Here is a 9181-nt window from a genome sequence, read left to right on the forward strand (position 1 = left end):
AGCATCTGTGATTTCCAAAGGGGAACAGGAAGAACAATAGTCCGAGGGGCACTCTGTGGTAGGTTCCCTGCAAAATGGTTACCAACAATTCTTTCCTTTCCTGTGTGGGCATGTTGCCCCTCCCATCAAAAGGGGGCATCTATTTCCTTTCTTCTTGAACCTGAGAGGGTTTCTTTGACCAATACTCCTTCTGAGACTTCTGAGGCCAGGCTTTTAGAAGACTGGTAGCCTCTGTTTCTGCTGCCTTGGAACCTGGCTGCAGTGCCCTAAAGGAAGTCCACTCTACCACTGGAGAAAGGCCACACAGGAGGCCTGCAGATGAGACGCCACATGGAAGGAGGCACACAGAGGCACCTCAGCTGTCAGTCATCACCAGAGCCTCAGACCTTCCAGCTCAGCCCAGCCACCAGCTGAGCGCAGCTGTGGAGTTTACCCAGCCAATGCCAAAGGGAGCAAAAGAGCACTCTGTCAACCCCTGGCATCATGAGAAATCATGAATCAATGTTGTTTGAGGCCACTAAGTTTTTGGGTGGATGGCTACACAGCAATTGGCTTGGCATGGGGACGCACCTGTTTCTACCTATCATGGTTCCTGGAGCATGCAGCCTCTGATTTAGAAAAGATGTTCTTTATTTGTGTCTTCCCTTGAAAGCTCTGTGAGTATTCATAAAATGCTGGGCAGATGGAAGGAAAAAAAAATAAAAAAAACAAAAAACTGTGTCACTTGTTTTCTGTGGGTTTCTGTTAATGCAGTAGAAAGAACAAGGACTTTGGGGTCAAAATACCAGAATGTGATTATAGGGCTCTTCCTCTTTCTGATATCACTTTTGTAAAACCTTAGAAATAACCTTAATTTTTCCCTTTTTGCAGAGATGACGTAAGATTTATTGCACAAACATTCTCTGAGCTTTTTCCAGTAGACCTGACACTATCTATTACTTTGTAAGCTCTTTGAGGACAAGTTCTTTGTGCCATCTCTTTTTCTAAAGTTCCAAAAATAATTTTTGAATGAATGAATCATGACAGATCCCGGTGACACAAGGATAAATGCAGAATTGATTTCCGAAAACTCAGAGTTCATGGCAAAGAATGTGTACAAAACTACAAAATGATATGCAAAATTTAGTTATTATTATTTCACCTTTTAAATACAATGATTCCTTAATTTATTCATTAATTTACTACCTCTTGCCACCTTATTCCCAAGAGGATTCGCAGAAGCTTTTAAAAATATCCTTAAAGGACAAAATACAGATAAAAAATCAGGGCAAAGGGAAAAGAAGGGTCAGGAAAATGTTATTAATCTATAACTTAATTGCAACATACTGTGGCTTTTAACCTTAAATTTTTAAAGCCAACATCCATTGCATTATTTTTATTGCAACATTGATTGATTTAAGCCGGTACCATCACTTAAGATAATTAATCTATTACTAGTGCCAAGATTTCTAGAAGCAACAAAGTCAGTTAAATTAGCCAATTATAGTTGTGCCATAAACATTTCCACCTGGATTTCACTGTACATTTCAATTAATTTCACTCAGTAGGAAGGGTCCTGGAAAAACCACCTCTCCCCTAGTTGGGTTAAATTGATCTGTTCAGGTTAGGAATCTACCCACTGTGTATATCGGGATCAAACAGGAAATAGTAGAGACTAGTAGATTAAAAATGAGGAAGCACCTAGCTAGAAAACAAGCCTAAGACCGCTTCCTCTATCACTTACTAGATAGGTGACTTTGAGAAAGTCACCACTCCAAGATTCTTTCCTTGTCAGTAAAATGGGTGGAATAATAGTACTTATAAGATAGGTTTGTTGCAAGAATTAAATGAGATATTCTGCGTAGCACATATACTACATTGCCATAAACATTACCTTTTATCCCCATAGTAGTAGAGAGAGAATGGATTACAGAAGGGTCTTTGGTTCTTGGAAGCTGTAACTTTAAGTCTGAGCAGGTGGGTATTAATTAGGACACTTTGGTAGCAAGTGGATTGGAAGTGTTACTGGTAGTTTGAAAATTATTAATGGGCTTCTATATTTAGCTTGCCAGAACACATGGTTTTCACTCTAGTCTTCATGAGAATCCTTCTGCCTAGGAAGATTTAAAATGTCCCAGAAGAATGCAAAGAGGAAATCTAGCTTCTGGCATTCTGCACTCCTCAAGCTTTGCAATTCTGACCACGAAGGGAGGATTTTATTTCTTCCTGCACCATTGCATTATTTTTATTGCAACATTTATTTGTCAGGGTCCAGACCAGTGTACTACAGAGTTCCATACAGGAGGATGAAAGTAGGAAAGTCTGCGTGCCCCTTCCTGGTATCAGGGGTATTGGGGGAGGAAGGCTAAAGAAAAGAAGGCAAACCAAGCATATAAATGTGGGTTCTAGTTTTCCCTTTCTGGGCTTCAGCAAGCGTCTAGTGCTGCATCATCAGTTTGGTCTCCGTGGCAGAGACATCTTGAGGGCTGTTCTAAAGCAACAAGCAGAGCAGCCACAGCCCTTAAATATGGTAGCTGTGTCAGGCAGAGGGCTTCTTGAAGTTTAGGTTTCAGAGCTGCTTTCAACATCCAGAGCCTGCAAGAAACTTGCTGTGATGGAACAAAGCTATCCATTCTGTTGCACAAGATGGTGGACACTGGTGGGGATGGACCCTTGGCCCAGGGCCACAAGGAGAATGAGACAGAGGCTCAGAGGTCTGCAGCCAAGAATGAAGAGAGGAGGCCAAGTCAGCAAAAGGAAGAATTCACCACCTCCTCTATCTCTACCTCCACCTTCCAGCACCCTCTCCATAATGTGGTTCAAAGAAACTTGTTCCATAAGATCTTAGTTAGACCCCTTTCTGGGAGTTCACTACTTCATCTCTATAATGAAGAAATGGCAAAATCTCCAAATATCCCTCTAGTTATAAATTTTGATGATTCTGCAATTCAAGCCAACATCAAATCTTATTCTTATGCACACTCTTGCAGTATTAATACAACCTGCTAGAGACTTAAGGTCAAAAGGCAAACCTGGTGTCCCAAGAATTGCAGTAGCATTATAAAGTCTCACATTTAATGAATCTCAGAGATTCAACCTCAGACAACTAACCTCTGTTATTGTGTTTATGTAAGAGATTATACGTAATTAACACACTTCTACTTCATGAATTTCAAGGATCAGCTATTAAAACTACATTTCTTACTGTTCAGCATTAAAAAGAAACAAACCATTGATTCGTGTGACATAGATGAATCTTGAAATAATTATACTGAGTAAAAGTAGCTGGACATAAAAAAGTTCATGCCGTCTGATTCCATCTGTGTAACACTTTCTGCCTATAGTGACAGAAGGTAGATTAGAGGTTGCTTGGAAAGGAGGTTAAAGGACCCAGGGGCGATTACCAGGAGTCATGAGGAAATTTGGAGGTGATGGATGTGTTTACTATCTTGATGGTGGTGGTTTCATGGGTGTATATCTATGACAAAAACATGAAACTGAACACCTTACATGTGTGAAGTTAATTGTTTACCATTTGCCTGACAATAAATCTGTTCTTAAAAACATTAAAATTTTTAAGGTTAAAAAAATTATGTATTCCTTCATTTGTCAATTGCAAGAGCTAATATGTACTGAAATTCAAATGTAACTATTATACATAAGGGGAAAATAGTAAAAGAGGGTGCATGTGTGTGGAGAGAGAAAGAAGAAAAGTCCAAAAAAAGGACTGAAACCCTCCCCCCCTCTTTTTTTTTTTTTTTTTTGCAACACTGGAGATCAAACCTACAGCTTCATGCATGCTAGGCAAGTATTTCACCACTGAACTATATCCGCAGCCCCAGGACTGACCCTTTAGTCTAGATTGGCTAGACTTGACTAAAAAGTGGTCATCACTTTAGAAAGTAATAAAATGTTATGATAGTATGTATCTTATATTTCTCACATATTCATGGTTCAGGATATTTAAAGTTCAAGAACTTAAAAAAAAACAATATTGTCATTTGTTTAGGTTTCTCATGTCAGCAAATAAGATGCCTTTTTTTTTTTTAAAGCTTTGCCTGCAACTAAAGTATGCTGTCACCAGTGAACAGTTATGTCTCAGTTACAGGTACAAGATACAATTGGCAATCCTCCTACCTCAGGCGTAGTTAACCAGGAAAAAGCAGGAGAAATGAGTATTCACCTTTAAAAGACTAAATGAAAACTCTTAAAGGTGATGCTTATCAATATTGGTTATGATCATTTGATTTAATTTAAATGGAATAAGAATTTTAGAAATCAATACTGATTCAATCAGTAATTGTGTTCTTTTCTTGCAAATTCCTAATTGTTTTATCTTTCAGTCCTCTCCTTCAGAAAGGAAAGCTTTTAGGAAGCAAGCACTATAACTCAACACAAAAACATGAAAAAAAAAAAAAAACAACAAGTGTGTCAGAATGGCCCAAACAAAACTCCCTTGTTCTGCAGAGATCTGTGGATTCAAAAAGATTATCAGAAGACCAGCTCAGTTTATGTAAGAGCACGTACACACTGTTAGTGAGATATGCAGAACACTTTCTGTCTCCAAGGCACTGAACTGGGATGCAGCATGATTAGGGTCATTATGACAGTGGGCTTTGCTTGTCCAAAGTCTAAAATTGACTTTAGATTTCTTCTTTTCCAGGTAGTGAGGTTTTCAAAGCCAAGTTTCAGGGCACATGGTGACAACTTTTGTGGGATAGGCTGACAATTCCAGCTATATCTTAAATTCAATGAAGGACCCCTTTATTCGGGAGTAGTAATTGAAAACGCAGACTCTTAGAGTCAGCGATTATGTCTCATCTTCCTGTCATTATATAAGTACCAATGGAGCAGAGTGCAGTGGCACATGCCCTATAATTCTAGCAGCTTGGGAGGCTGAGGCCTGAGGGTGGCAAGTTCAAAGCCAGCCTCAACATAGTAAGGTCCTAAGCAACTTAGCAGGATCCTAAGCAACTTAAGGAGACCCTGTCTCAAAAAAAAAAAAAGAAAGTGCTGGGGATGTGGCTCAGTGGTTAAGTACTCCTGGATTCAATCCCTGGTAACAAAAAAAAAAAAAAAAAATGTAGACTGGGCCAGAGTACCACTGAGTAAGAAGATATAAATAAGGAAGATAAAATGTGAAGTCATTTCTTCTGGGATGGTGGGTGGTAAGGGGGCAGGACAAAGTATTTGCAGTGAACATTTCCTTTATGAGTAATAACTCCAGGGTATGCTTATAAAGAAGCACTCCTCCCCCGTTTTAGTCACTTGCTTTAGGTTGGATGAATCCAGCTCCAATTCTATAATAAACCATGTGATTTCCTTAAGCCAGTCACTGTGCCCTAGCTCCCCTGGGTACCATGATCTTTCCAAAATAGGCACACAATATAGTTTAAGACAACTAGACATGAGGAGACATGGGGACATCTGGACAGGGGAGAGTTTCCTTTCCCACCAGTGGGAGGACCATGAGACATCCTGTTCTCCAAAAGAGTGGTTATGAGGACTAGAGGTTTGACCTGGCTAGTGGTTTTTTGTTTGGGTTTGTCTCTTTTAACTGAAAGCAGAGAGCTTGGAGCTGCCAGGAATTCACTTTGTGGATAATAAAATCACTGCAAGAATGGGAGTGTAGCTTAGTGGTAGGTAGAGGGCTTGCATAGAATACACAATGTCCTAGGTTTGATATTAAACAAACAAATAAAATCAGTACATCACAGGGCAGAGAAAAAATATGGAAAGAAACAAGTTTTTAGTTGAAATTATTTGAGCTGTTGGATTAAAACATACCCTGAAGTCAATTCTACTGCACTTCCCTTAGGTAAACCATTAACCCCTCCTTCATTGTTTAAATGAATTTTTTAAAATGTGAACTTTAAGGAGTTCTTAGTAATCATTGATTATTTTATGAGTTGTGGACAGACCTAAAGATTCAAGACAAAAATGGTCATAATGGTAAGTTTTTATGTTATGGAAATTTTATCATAAATTGTTAAAATGCAACAACATCTGGAAGGAAATGATGCCCAAGTTCATGTATCTGGAACTCCTGAATACCCTGAGGTCCTAGAAAGGTCACACTGTTATTCCAAAACCACGTGTTCATAGTCCTCCAGGAAGACATTTTTCTACCTTAATGCAGTAGCTTTTGTTGTTTTATTATTTCTAGGCCATTTGGGAGAGTGCTAGCTTTCAATTAGGTACTTATTCTGTACCAAGTACTGTGCTGAGTAGTTTCTGTGTATTATCCAAGTTTCTTTTTGTAGCTACTATGATTACCACCCCAATTCTATAGCTGGAAACACTGAGGGTTAGAGGAGGTAAGGAACTTGCCTATGCTCACGGTTGGCAAGTAACAGGACTAAGATTTGAATTCCTTTGGGACCACGCTCAAGGGTAAAGGCTCCCCTATTAATGTTAGTTATTGGTGGAGGAAGCCAAAAAGGCTGGTCCAAAGCCTCTGAGGCATACAGAAGCTCTAGCCAATGTTTCCTCCTCTCCAGGCAACAAAAACAGAAAAACAAACAGTGGGTTACTAGCACATTTACTTCTGCATCAATTATATGGAACCCTAGAATTGTTTATTTCTGATAAGAAATTTCCCAAACAATTCTGCTTTGGGCAGGAAAGCAGACAGCTTCTGCATTTGCTGCTTTCAGATTGTCGTTGTATATGCCAGATTGTGTCAGCTGTGGGTAAAGAAGATGGGGGTGGGGCAGGACAAGAGTTGGAAAGGGGGACTGAAGAAGAGACTTTACGGATTCTGTCTGACTTAAAGGCTGTGGGTTTAGACATGTGCCCTGAGAACAAAGGTGAATGTGAGATGTGGCATGAGTTGCTCTCCAAAGAGATGGACTGGGGATGCCCCAAATTCTAGAATGGGCTGATTATATAGCAAAGAATAGGTAGAGACTGGTGTCCAGATCTCCAAGTCTGTCAGGAATGGTCTATCAGAATATCCAGGCTGGGACTGTTAACCAAATGTCCTTTCCAGAAAAAAATTGCAGGGAGAAATTGTTGAAATTGCTGCTAAATGTGAGCACAAGGAAATGTCAACAGCACCTAGTATTTGAGATTCATTTGGTGTGAAGTACCATGCAAGCTTTTTTTTGCATTATCTCATTTATTCATCTTCTGCAAGGTCTGTATAGGTGAGAAAAGTGAAGCTGGGAGAGTCAGTTAGCTCACCAAGATCTCTAGTCTCTCTAACTACAGATACCTGACTCTTAATATGATTTCCATGGGGAAGGAACTGAGCTGAGACCTTGAGACTGGGAATAGCATTTTGGCTTGTTGGTCCATGTATAGAAGCCTGAGACTGCTATGGTTTAACACTTATCAGAGTGGGACAGACTCTGGAGAATTGATTCTCTGAGTAGTCATAACTTTCATAATTTGTCAAAAAAAAATAATTGCTAAGCTGAGTGCAGTGGCACATGCCTGTAAACCCAGCTGCGCGGGAGGCTGAGGCAGGGGGATGGCGAGTTCAAAGCCAGCTGCCCCAAAAGCTAGGCGCTAAGTACTCAGTGAGACCCTGTCTCTAAATAAAATACAAAAAAATAGGGCTGAGGATGTGGCTCAGTGGTCGAGTGCCTCTGGCACTCTACCCAGGATGGCTGGAAGATTGGGTCTGGTTGGCATGCTTTTCTTTTGCAGTCCTGGAGATGGAACCCCTGAGTTCAATCCCCAGTACGCACCCTCCAAAAACATTGCTGAGCTGTAATGGTAGCTGATTATCATAAATGATAATGGCTTTGAAACTTTTTCCATCTTTTGCATCGTATGTAGACAAACTGGTTCATTTGACAAATGTTCACTGATGTCCTACTATGTGTTAAGCATTGTTCTTGCATCTAGGAGTATAAAAGTAACCAGGATATTTCCTGTCTTCAGGGAGCTTATCATTTACTGGGAAAATAAAATACTATGTGCCAAGTGCTAACATAGAGGTATATGAATAACTCTGCCACAGAAGCGTTACAAAGATAATACTACAGCTGGGTTGTGAAGGATAAGAATGCTTCCAGAACAATACAGGAAGAAAAATTCTAGGCAAAAGAATTGGGGTCTGCAAGTATGTGAAAGAATGCAGTCTGTTTCCAGAATAGTATCATAATTTCTGAAGCTAGAGCATGGGCTGAAGAAGGATTTGGTAGGAGAGGAACAGGATGGAAGAGGCACAATTCAAGAACAATTCATATGTCAAAAGGACTTTAAAATATATTCTCAATATTTTTTTTTGATTGGCTGAGAGGTAAGAACAGGGTACAAGTTAAGATTTGTATACCAGTTTGTGTGTAATCAAGAAGGAGAAACCATATAATAATTATAGCATGAAAGTTTAATATAAAAAATTATCAACTCTAACAGGGGACTGGAGTAACAGAGGATCAAGTATTAAGAAGAGAATGCTAAGGAATGTAGGAATAGCAAATATATCATATAATAGCAATTCTTAAATAACTAACAGCCATTAACCCTGGGCTGAGTTAGATGAGGGATACTGGGGATTGAAATTGATCGAATTGTGGGTTGTTGTTTTTTTTAAAAAAGTTGTAGATGGACACAATACCTTTATTGATTATTTAGTTTTATATGGTGCTGGGGATTGAACCCAGGGTCTCATACATGCTAGGCAAGCGCTCTGCTAAGAGTCAGCCAAGTATATGATGCATGGCATTTTTGGTTGAAAGGTGACTCCAGCAAGCCATTGAGATGATATGATTATGTTAAGATTTGCATTCATATGGATATTGGACTCCTGCTGTTCACCTCGGCCTGCTAGGGACTCCTGGAGAGTTCCCATTGGTTGGGGAAGTACAGTAGGAGGGAGTTCCGGGGGAGGAACTTCCTCTGGAGGGGCCAGGAGAACGCCGCGTGGGTGGATCGGCGATCTTCCCGGGGGCATACAGAACATTGGCGGCAGTTTCAAAAAATAAAGTTTGTTCCTGCTTGAGTGGCTCATGATTTTGTGCCTAGCCAGACTGCGGCATTTGGTAGCCCGTACGGGGAACTCCTGAAGCTTGGAGGTGAGTAAAATTGCTCGCCCCTGAGGGAAGGCGACAAAATGGGTGACCATTTCAAAAAACAATGTGTTCTTGTTTTGATTTATTTTGTTTTTGTTTCAAGCTGCCTATCCCTAGAATTTTCTCAGGCAAACTGGGAAAAATGGTTGGCTCAAGGTTTGAAGTTGTTCGGCCCTGAG

Source organism: Marmota marmota, unplaced genomic scaffold (genome assembly GCF_001458135.2).
Source record: "Marmota marmota marmota unplaced genomic scaffold, marMar, whole genome shotgun sequence".
In the NCBI taxonomy this organism is placed as follows: domain Eukaryota; kingdom Metazoa; phylum Chordata; class Mammalia; order Rodentia; family Sciuridae; genus Marmota; species Marmota marmota.